This window comes from Megalobrama amblycephala, unplaced genomic scaffold (assembly GCF_018812025.1).
Source record: "Megalobrama amblycephala isolate DHTTF-2021 unplaced genomic scaffold, ASM1881202v1 scaffold530, whole genome shotgun sequence".
NCBI classification, from domain to species: Eukaryota; Metazoa; Chordata; class Actinopteri; order Cypriniformes; family Xenocyprididae; genus Megalobrama; species Megalobrama amblycephala.
The window spans coordinates 10822-23456 of record NW_025953442.1 but is presented as its reverse complement, the minus strand read 5'-3'; positions in this window follow the sequence as shown (position 1 = coordinate 23456).

The window sequence follows — 12635 nt, the reverse complement described above, 5'->3', positions numbered from 1 at the left end:
CACCCGTAGATTTCTGAAGAGCAGTTTTGAGGCAAAAATGTCGCGCGCGCCCACGAGATCCGTTACGGCACTGATATCAAACGCTCATTGGTTCTCACCTGCTTCGTCACAGATTGCGACATGCCGTGTTTCAGTGGATTGATATGGGAAGCCAAACACACCAAAAGTGGTACGAGGCAGCGGGGTGTTACAAAGCTCGCGCCGCGCTGACATGTCATCTGCGCGGATCAATGGACCGAGCCGCGCGACCGACTCGTCAGCGCAGCGCGGACGTGTTTTCTAGCGCCACCCAATGGGCAGCGCGGCGCGAGCTAATCTCATCCAATAGTATCCAGCTGCAGACCCGCAGCACCACAGTTTCAGAACCGCAGTTTCATGATGTCTACAGTATTTAACAACAATACTTTTAAATAAAGTCATTTTTCTGTTCATATAGGCCTAACATGCATAAGATATCATGATGTACAAAGAGGAGTTTTAATTACCAAGTTAATCGATAATGCAAACTATGTTTTGTTAAGGCATGAACTAATTTGTATAAACTGTGAACAAATACTTTTAACCATATAATTTTGAAAATATATTAATAAATGTGTAACCATATAGTAAAATGTCTCCCTTGACTGTATGTGATATTATTTCCTTATGTTCATGTTGTGAACTTCTGACAAATAGTATAAAGACACAGAGGCATTTAAGGGCATTTAATGTCAAAATATAAGCCTACATGTATTTAATCATTCCAAATCCTTGAACAAGTGAAACATGCATTTAAGCCAATGAGACATCAGAAGGTGTATATGGTGAGTGTATGATATTTCTGTCATGATGTGGTGAACGAATTTATATTTATATATTTATATTACTAAGTATTTGTATTACTAAGTGTCTGCTAGGCTATTGAATTATTTACATTTTATCATTAAAGATTTTTTTGCATTTGTCAAAGATATGTATCGTGTTAATATTAAATAAATATTAATAAAACTTATTAATTTTGTTTTCAGGGATGAAAAGACAGGGTTTTCTGCAGAAATGCCATGATATGGGCTTATAATCTTTAAGTGTTTTAAGATGATTATTTGTTTTTTGCTTGTTTTTATTTTATTATGAGCAGTTTAAATATGTTTTAATCCTATTATTTTAGAAATGTTTTATATCCTATTTGTTTTCAACACACGTTTTACTTGTTCAAGGCTTTTTTTTTAAATGGTTATTTTTATTTGACATTAAATAGCCTACGTTACATAATGTAAGTATTATGTGTAACAATTTGAACATGAAGGAAATAATACGATCAAATATACAGTCAAATGTTACACATGTATTAATATATGTTTGAATTAATAAAATAAATAAATAAATAAATCTTCTCAAACTCTGTGTCATTGTATTAGCCTATTTAAAACGTGGAGAAAATAATTTAAAAATAAAAACGGCGTAGTTGTAGCCTATTCTCGCAGTAGCCTATACACGACTGTGTTTGTATCCATTCATTGACATTAAGCATATAGGCTGTTTTAAAATTTTGCTCTTTGTACATCATGATATCTTATGCATGTTAGGCCTATATGAACAGAAAATGACTTTATTTAAAAGTATTGTTGTTAAATACTGTAGACATCATGAAACTGCGGTTCTGAAACTGTGGTGCTGCGGGTCTGCAGCTGGATACTATTGGATGAGATTAGCGCGCGCCGCGCTGCCCATTGGGAGGCGCTAGAAAACACGTCCGCGCTGCGCTGACGAGTCGGTCGCGCGGCTCGGTCCATTGATCCGCGCAGATGACATGTCAGCGCGGCGCGAGCTTTGTAACACCCCGCTGCCTCGTACCACTTTTGGTGTGTTTGGCTTCCCATGGGAATTATATATTTTTTTTTAATGGTTATTTTTATTTGACATTAAATAGCCTACGTTACATAATGTAAGTATTATGTGTAACAATTTGAACATGAAGGAAATAATACGATCAAATATACAGTCAAATGTTACACATGTATTAATATATGTTTGAATTAATACAAAAAAAAATAAATAAATCTGTCATTGTATTAGCCTATTTATAACGTGGAGAAAATAATTTAAAAATAAAAACGGCGTAGTTGTAGCCTATTCTCGCAGTAGCCTATACACGACTGTGTTTGTATCCGTTCATTGACATTAAGCACATAGGCTGTTTTAAAATTTTGCTCTTTGTACATCATGATATCTTATGCATATTAGGCCTATATGAACAGAAAAATGACTTTATTTAAAAGTATTGTTGTTAAATACTGTAGACATCATGAAACTGCGGTTCTGAAACTGTGGTGCTGCGGGTCTGCAGCTGGATACTATTGGATGAGATTAGCGCGCGCCGCGCTGCCCATTGGGTGGCGCTAGAAAACACGTCCGCGCTGCGCTGACGAGTCGGTCGCGCGGCTCGGTCCATTGATCCGCGCAGATGACATGTCAGCGCGGCGCGAGCTTTGTAACACCCCGCTGCCTCGTACCACTTTTGGTGTGTTTGGCTTCCCATAGATTGACATTTGAGTGCGCGCCTTCACGGAGAGAAGCCGGATTCATCATATTTTCATGGATTATTATCTTAAATTCTGCTCTGTACCCTATTAAAACTATTACCGCCAGAGAGGACTGCGACTGCAACTCATCATCATTTGAACTAACGTACTTTCGGTACAACTTTTGACATTTTTTGCAAAAAAAATAAATTATTGTGATTACGCTTGTCTCTTATTCTTTTATTTATAACTGTACGGATATTTAAGAAATGGTTATGGGTAGGTTTATGGGTAGGTGTGGATTATTGGCTCAAAATATCGTTTAATTTTATTAATGAATGCTTTGTTTAGGGTAAGTCATGTTAATAAAGGATCTACAAATGTTAGTAACACATCAATTAATGATGAAATAGTGTACACTTTACAATAAGGTTCACAAATTCCATTAATAAATGCTTTGTTAATGGTAAGTCATGTTAATAAAGGGTCTACAAATGTTGGTAACTCATCAGTTAATGATGAAATAGTGTACACTTTACAATAAGGTTCACAAATTCCATTAATAAATGCTTTGTTGAATGTAAGTAATGATAGTAAAATGCATATAAACATGAACAACATATCTGTTAATGTTCAGATGGTTTGCACTTCGTAATTATATTTACAGCCCAAATCAATGCCTTGTTAATAAATAATGCTGATAAGGTACACAATGGTATTTTTTACCTTATTTTAGTGTAAGTGAGTGGAGAGTTAGAAATGTGTCAACTGCTACATAAACTAATGTAAGTACAGTAAGTTAACCTTAAAACATTAAGGCTAAATAAGAGGCATTGTTCATGATTAGTTCATGTTATCTAATGCATTAACTAATGTTAACTACTTGCGCTGTTAATATGAATAGATTCATTAATATATGCATGATTTAATGTTAACAATGATTAACTAATGCATTAACTAATGTTAACTACTTGCGCTGTTAACATGAATAGATGCATTAATACATGCGTGAGTTAACGTTAACAAACATTAACTAATGCTGAACAGAGGTGTTGTTCATGGTTAGTTAACGTTAACTAATGCATTAACTAATGTTAACTAATACAACCTTATTGTAAAATGTTACCGTTTTAGTTATAATATCCAAGCAGTGCTGTCGGAGTTTGTGGTGTCTTGAGAGTGATATTCTCCAGCCATAGTCATAGTAAATCTCACGAACAAAACTTTTAGCCAATGTCTTAGCAGAGGTGAAGTGAAGGCTCACAGACAGTAGCGCGATCCACCTGTCACTCAAGTGACCACGCCCTTAATTATGCAGAACTTTAAGGCTTAATATAATTTAAACGGTTGAGTTATAAATAAAATTCACCCCCCTCAGAGTTGTCATGAAGGGCAACATTAGCAGTAGCCTATACACAAAACCACAATTTGTACCAACCTGTAAACATGTTTTTTTCTGCTGTAAAATTGGCCATTTTAACATGGGACTCAATGAGATTCTGCTCTCTTTTGGAGCCTGTCCCTAGCGGCCAGTCGATGAATTGCAATTTAATTCACTTCCGTATTGGCCTCAAGAGAAACTGGGGGATGTTGCCGCTTGCTATCAACGCACGTTCGGGTTTAAGGAAGTCATCAGCAGCACTGCACAGGTCACAGGACTTCACAAAATCCACAATGTCACCAAAGAAGTGTGTTTTTGGTTTTGAGGGAAAGAGCTGAGCTGGAGCTGAGAGTTTTGTGCTCACACATTACATTGATGCACTCTCGATATTTGTTATAAAAATAACCATAGAAACTGATAGTTGCAATCGCATTTTTATTGGTTAAAATGAATGGAGAATATCTCGTGTTTTTCCGTGGCTGCTTGAGCCCTCAGGATCGGCTCTTATGGTTTCATAAACAAGGCCCAGTTCCACACTGGATTTACAGATCGTTTGAAACTGAAAGATAGAGCGGTCACAGCGGTAATGATCCCAGTCATGAGTAGGAACAGAAGGTTGTGAGTAAAACTGCTTCAAATGTCTGTTTTGTTGGCAATCGGCGCCTAAGTGTATATCATGTAAACAACACGAACGTAGTGAATTAATGAATTCATTATTCATCATTCATACGCTATTCATTATAGTGATTCAGAAATTATCCATGGATAATGCCATGGTGTATTGTGTGTTTAAATACAGTTGTTTAGCTGACCATTGATAGCTTGCAGACAATCTCTACACAAAAGCTGCATGTTCTCATGACTCTAGCTCCACTTACAGGACACGTCTCCAGGCGCTCGGCTGTTTTTGGAAATACTTGGTACAGCGAATGTATCTTTTATAAATATGATTAAACTAAAGACTTTTTGGAGATATGAAGGATGCACTACTACTCTATAGGTACTCAAGATTAACATGAGATTGGCAGAAACAGTGGTTCAATATTATTATTATAAAGTGACAAGAATATTTTTGGAGCGCTAAAAAAAACCAAAATAACGACTTATTTAGTGATGGCTGATTTCAAAACGCTGCTTAATGAAGCATCGGAGCACAATGAATCAGTGTGTCGAATCATGATTCAGATCACGTGTCAAACTGCCAACGGCTGAAATCACGTGACTTTGAAGCTCCGTACAGCAGATTTGATACACTGATTCATTTATGCTCCGATGCTTCCTGAAGCAGTGTTTTGAATTCGGCCATCACTAAATAAGTTGTTATTTTGGGGTTTTTTTGGCACTCCAAAAATATTCTCATCGCTTTATAATATTAATATTGAACCACTGTACTCACATGAACTGATTTAAATATGTTTTTAGTACCTTTATGGATCTTGAGAGAGGAAGTGTCATTGCTCCCTATGAAGGCCTCACGGAGCCATCGGATTTCAACTAAAATATCTTAATTTGTGTTCCGAAGATTAACAAAGTGTTACAGTCACAAACTGGTGTGTCCTGGATGTCCACCAGAGGGCACTCCCCTCTTGTTCATTATCATTCTGCATGGTCTACATTTCCCAGAACTCACTGCCCGGACTCATCATCCCTGATTATCTTTAGCTATGTCTCATTTACTTTGTTAACTCTCCCTATATAAGCCTGGTTTATTCAGTAATTTGATGTGAAGGCTTATATGTGTCGGTACTGCATTTCTGAGCCCTTGTATCCTGGTTTCCTGTGGCTTGGTTTTGATCCTCTGCCTGTTGTCCTGGATTTCTCTGTTTGCCTGTACCTTGGACTCTGCCATTGTTTGGACTGTTTATCCTGTGCTTTTGACCTTCTGCCTGTTTGGATTATGTCTTTGGTTTACCTTTGGATAACTTCTGTGTTTGGAACCTCAACCTTGTGTCTCGGAGCAGTTCATGACCGTATTAGTACTGCATTTTTAATTCCTTGTTTAATATCACACTCAATTGTGATGTTGTTCTGAATATCAACGCTGCTGTGATTTCATTGCAGAAATGAGACAGTAGCAATCTTGCTTGTTTGATATTCAATATTCAATTTACAAATGGTCACGTCCACTCTTACGTTTAAACAAAAAAGTAGATATGGAATAATGAATCTGTCTGAAAATAGGCTTCCACAAGCACCAATCTTTGAACAATTGAAGTGCAAAAAGGTACCAGGTTGAAAACTCTTTCAGGAAGAACTGCTGGATTTGTGAGTTAGTGATATTACATATTTTGTACATTTCCTTAATCAAAGATATTATATTGCACTTTCCCAAAGTTTTATGGAGAACAAAGGCAGGAAAGTTTTCCATTCTGATGCACAAAACCAGCCAACACATAACGTCAAACCAGGAAACCAAAATGTCAAAAGGCTTCTGTAGAATTGTAAATAATCCTAAAATAGTAATTGGCATATATGAAAAGTACTGTGAACTTGGTTATCAGAAATGAGAAATAGGCATGTTGTATGTAAAACTGATTATTACTGAAGTAGTGGTTGTTTAACAAACAATCTTTATACATCTGAAAATGGGTGATCACAGGTTCCACTCATTAAACACCTGATATGTAATCTTTTAGAAAGAACCAACCACTTATAACAAACATATCTAATAAACACACAGAATAAACTGTTTAAATAATGAGGAATTTCACGCATATGTAAGATTTCATACACTTCAATTATTTTAAAACTTGACAAAATGTTATAAAAATTGAAAAAGTAAATTACCCAAATATTAGCAAATATGTCATAATAGCAGGTTTTATGGTGAATAGAGGCAGGAGAGTTTTCCAGCACGATGCAGATAAAGAACAGGCTGAATAAAACTAGCAAGTACATAACAAATCAGAGCAAAGAGCCAAAGTGCAGAATTATTCCATCGCGTTAGAATGTTTAAGAGTCCTGTGATAGTAAATGGGACATATACAATAACCATATTCACTGCAGATATCAGAATAATATTAAATGCTCTTCTCTTCATGTGGTTTTCCTCCTCTCTCTCTCTCCTTCTCTCTCCTGGTCCTGACTGCTTCAGAGCTCTGAGAACAGCCACAAGACAAAACAGCTGGATGGAGAAGAAGAGGAGGAGCTGCAGCAAGATGAACCATACATACACAGTAATTACATATAACAATAATATGATCAGGCAAACTGAACAGGATCCAAGAATAATTATCCAGGCCACAGTGCAGCAGATCACTCTATATCTGAGAGGTTTGAACTTCAGAAAAGTTACAGGATGAACCACTGCCAGGTAACGCTCAACACAGATCAGACACTGAAACAGAGGACGACCTGTGATGGCTAGTCCTTGTAGGAAATCTGATAATAATATGAGATATGAAAACCAATTTGACATTACAAAGACTAAACTATCCAGACAGTTACCAATCTCACAAACATAGAGATTGAGGTTGAAGAATCCTGATGTAATTCCACTTCCTGTTCCTGTGATGATGAGCCATATAACATAGATGTGTATAGGAAGACCAAACAGAAAATTGATGCAGAGCATGGCAATTTCTAGATCTCCTGCTATCCATATGGAAGGGGTTGTGGAGTTGGTGGAAGCTCCTGGCATGGTGGAGTTCATTTCCTTAAATGCATCAGGTTATTTAGTCAATAGTTTAACATAAGCAAGATATGAAGGAAGATTGAATAAGTTTTCACTCTATTTCAATCTACTAATCATAACACTCCAATATTACAGTGAACAGACTAATACAAGTCATTTCAATACTGATCATTTTAATACACTGCGGTTTGTAAGTCTACACAATATCAAAAATGGTTTCAAGTAACTGTTGACTGTCTGAAGACACAGATAAAACTGTATTTTACTAATAACTATAGTAATTTGCTTAAATCTAAAATGCCCTTAACCACTTTAATATGAATGATAACCATAGTGTCCAGTTTAAAAGAGTTTATTACCTGAAGAGTGAATGTCCAGTCTCTCTGGATGTGTTTAAATATCTGTGCTGTGTTTGTAGACTGACTTCACAGTTTTCAAATGAATATATGCATGTGCTGCACGTCACATAAAACATAAATATTTAAAGTAAAATATGAAGGCCAAAAAGAGTCTAATCAGAGTAAACTTTTTTTTTTTCAAAAAAAAAAAGTCTATATACAAAATGTTAGTTTGATTTTATTTATATATATATATATATATATATATATATATATATATATATATATATATATATATATATATGCCAATTAAAATGTGTCCTGACCTTTTAAATTGAAAGTTTGGCAAAGCAAAAATAGACAGTGAAATATACATTACTCTATACTACCTTCTTTTTTATTGAACTTTTGTAAAATATCACACTTGCAGTTGTTCACCATAGACCACACTGTTGCTTGGCCGATATTGCTTTTTCTCTCTCTCTCTCTGTAAGAAAAATAAAACCTGACTCTTGAAATGAAAATTTTAAGACAGAGCAATTAGAAAGTATGAGAAAGAAAATGACTGGTTCCTTGATGATGTGATTTATTGAGAAAAAAATATATATTAATAGCAACCACTTACAACCACCATATCTGAAAAACACACTCAGAATGAACTAAATCTGTACATCTAAATCTGTAAATCTAACTTCTGTCAAATTAAATGAAAGTGATGTAATTCAGAAGACAGGGTAGTTTTCCAGCCCGGTACAGATAAAGAACAGGCTGAACAAAACCAGCCAACACATAACAAATCAAAGGAACAAACCAGTCTTCATGAATGTATTGCTGTATCAGAATGGTGTTAAGTGCAATGATAGAATATGGGATGTGTATGATAGCCACATTCACTGTAGTTATTAAAATGAGATGAAAGGCTCTTCTTTTCATGTGGTTTTCCTCCTCTCTCTCTCTCTCTCTCCTTCTCTCTCCTGGTCCTGACTGCTTCAGAGCTCTGAGAACAGCCACAAGACAAAACAACTGGATGGAGAAGAAGAGGAGGAACTGTGTTGAGAAGAACCAGGCATATGCCTTCAGGTTGAGAGGGTTTAAAATAAACATAAAAAATAAACATGGTACAAGAGTGATTATCCAGGCCACAGTACAGCAGATCACTCTATATCTGAGAGGTTTGAACTTCAGAAAGGTTACAGGATGAACCACTGCCAGGTAACGCTCAAAACACATCAAACACTGAAACAGAGGACGACCAGTTGTGGCTAGTCCTTGTAAAAATGTTACTACTGTTGAGAGAGATGGGAACACATTTGACAAAATAAAGAAGAAAGAATTCATTGAGTTACCAATCTCACAAACAGAGACATTGAGGATGAAGAACTCTGATGTAATTCTACTTGTTGCTCCTGTGATGATGAGCCATATAACATAGGAGTGTGTAGGAAGACCAAACAAGAAATTGAGGGTGAAGACACATATTTCCAGATGGACTATTAGCTTAGTGGAAGGAGTTGTGGAGTTGGTGTACACATCAGGTCTGGTTGAGTTCATTTTTTCTTCACTTGTCTTGGCGCAGAAGCTCACAAAATATAGCAATTGTGATCTGTAGAAATAGAGAGGTGTAAAGCTATTTCAGGTTTCAAAGTGATTTATGATTCTGTTTGATAAAACAAAAGGCACTCTACCAGCAAATCATGCCCATAACCCCTTTATTATGACTGATTAACAACGACCACATTGTGACATATCATTCGGCATAGAAAAGAAAATTAATGCAATTTAAAAGAGAAGTTTATCACCTGAAGAGTGAATGTCCAGTCTCTCTGGATGTGTATAAATCTCTGAGCTGTGTTTTGTAGACTGACTTCACAGCTGTCACAACAATGTATGATGTCTATTCATTGCTTAGGACACATGTGCAAATATTCAATGTTAAAAATAAGGTTTAAAAGATTAGTTATATGGAAATATTTAACTGATAGCTCATGATAGTCAGCCTATGTGATATGATGCTTTCTTAAAGACTAGTTGGAAAATTATATTGCAAGACAATATTATCTGTAAATAAAAATAAAAATGTTTATTGCTTTAAAATGTATCTAAAATGTATTTTACAAATTATTCTTTTTAGGCTTATACTATGTTCTTAATACAAAATTAATACTTTGCTGTTTTTCTTAATATAAATTGGTCTTGTTACATAAAAAATATCTGCCTGCCTTATTTTAGGAAGAATATTCCTCACAAGGAGATCACCATTGGAGGTCCATTCTTTTAAAGGATTAGTTAACTTTCAAATAAAAATTTCCTGCTAATTTACTCACCCCCATGTCATCCCAGATGTCCATGTTCTTCTTTCTTCAGTTGAAAAGAAATTAAGGTTTTTGATGAAAACATAAAATGAACACCAAATGTCACAAAATGGCATGTTACTAAATATAACCACAAAAACAATGATAAAACAGTGTAAATAAAGCTGGAAAACAGCAACCTCATTAATTATTCAAGGCCCGGTGCATGATGGGAACACCAGTATCAGAAAAGTTGAGTAGTTTTACTTAATTTTATAATGTTGATATTTACATTTTAATTTCTACAAGCTTAAATTGAGTACTAATATATAGTAGCTAGCATTTACTTAGTTTTTTTAAGTAACTAAAAAAACTAAAAATCAATCAAAAACAACAGCCAATCAGAGAGTGTGGGCGGGCTCTCTCGGCAAGAACACAGCAGATGCAATGAAATGGATCTCTTCTGATTGGCTGTTGTTTTTGATAGATTTTTTGATTGATTTTTTAGTCAAATTGCTCGTCGCTGGAATCTTATCGCATCGCATCTGGTTAGGACACGGTGTTATGGTACACTCTTAAAAATAAAGGTTCTTTATTGGCATCTGCGTTTTCACGAAGAACCTTATTTGCACAAAATGTCCTTTATATTGGAAAAACATTCTTTAGATTTAAAAAAAAAAATTTTCTTCAAAGCAAAAATGCACTGTAAAAAATGATTTTATGGTGAAGTAAATAGGCCTACTACAGAAAAAACAAATGTAATTTTTACATGAAAAAGTTAGTTCAGGCAAGAATTAAAAAAACTAAGTAAATGCTAGCTACTATATTAGTACTCAATTATGAAAGTTATGTGACGTGTGGCACATGAAGTCATGCACATATATTGTTATGACAGTCTGTAAAACACAGCACAGAGATTTATACACATCCAGAGAGACTGGACATTCACACTTCAGCTGATAAACTCCTATTTTAAATGTATTTTTCTTTTTTACTGCTGAATGATATATGACAATGTTGCTGTGGTCATCAGTCATATTAAAGGGGTTATGGGCATGTTAGATGCATAACTTGAGCAAAACAGAACTGATCTCTATTTGTTTCATCAAAGTTGACTTCATTACACTTCATTGCTTGACATGACTCCCAATTCATTGGGGAAAAAAAGAAAAATGCGGATATAAGCAGCAGAATAACACAGAATCTGAATCTTAAAAGCATAGAGTATAAGTTTAAATGTATCTTTTTTTTTTATTTGGTTCATATTTAAAAATATAGCCTAATTGGCTTGTAATTATTACAGAGAAAACATAAGCAAAGTTTTATAATTATTAATATCCATTATTTTATGTTGAGTTGACAACTAATTTATCTAACATGATCATAAAACCTTTAATATGACTTATAACTACAGTCACATATGGTTCAGCATATAAAAGAAAGTGAATCCAGTTTAAAATACGAGTTTATCGCCTGATGAGTGAATTTCCAGTCTCTCTGGATGTAGGCTGTATAAAACTCTGTGCTGTGTTTTGTAGGCTGACTTCACAGCTGTCAAAAGAATAGCTTATATTATGTGGATGACTTCATCTGTTACATGTCACATACAACATATGCAAATGTTTATTGTTAAATTAATGAGGTCCATTTGACCCTGTAAGGGTGGACCTCCTTCAGGCTATAGGGTCGCCGAATGACTAAAGAAACGTTATCAGCAAGATGGTAGAAAACTCTACATTTCTTGTCTATTACCACCCACTGCTAGTCTGGCTATCACCAGACCAAGCTCAATTTAAAATTGAACATTGGTCTGGGGAGTTTGCTATGTATTTCCTACTGCACAAGAGGTGTGATCAACGAGCATTAGTCACGCAATTGGATAGTCCTTCAACCAATCAGATCAATGATCCGGGTGACGTACTTTCCAGAGCGATGCGAAAACTCCAGACAGGTTTACCGTGTGTCTCAATCAGCTCCCTAGTTCAGTAGTTAGGGCACTGATCAGGGAATCAGCCACATTCACTTGCATGATATACTGATTCACGACCTAGGGAACTAGGGAGCTGATTGCGACGCAGGGTTAGTTTGTATTGGTTTGTAGCATTGATCCGCGGTTTGCAGAAGCAGCAATGGCATCGAGCCATTTTTGCAGGTTGTGCAAAAAAACATGAAAGTGATCAGTATTTACACCCACTCGAGCAATTTGTTTGCTAACTAAAGAAGTCATTCAGCATCGTCGAGAGTTTAAAAAGCGACTCTGATACTGTTCTGGTTCAGTGTAAATGAACGCGGAATATAGCCGCCCTAAACTACGTCATTGTCATAACAACCAAAAAGAATTCCAGTCAGCTCAGGCGGCGCGAGATTCAAGAAGCAGGGAGACGAAACATATAGAGCAAATAATAAAAATATTGTCTACCATCAAGGGGCATTGAAGTAAAAGAGTCCTGTACTCACATCGTGAAGCAAACCACCAAAATAACAGCAGAG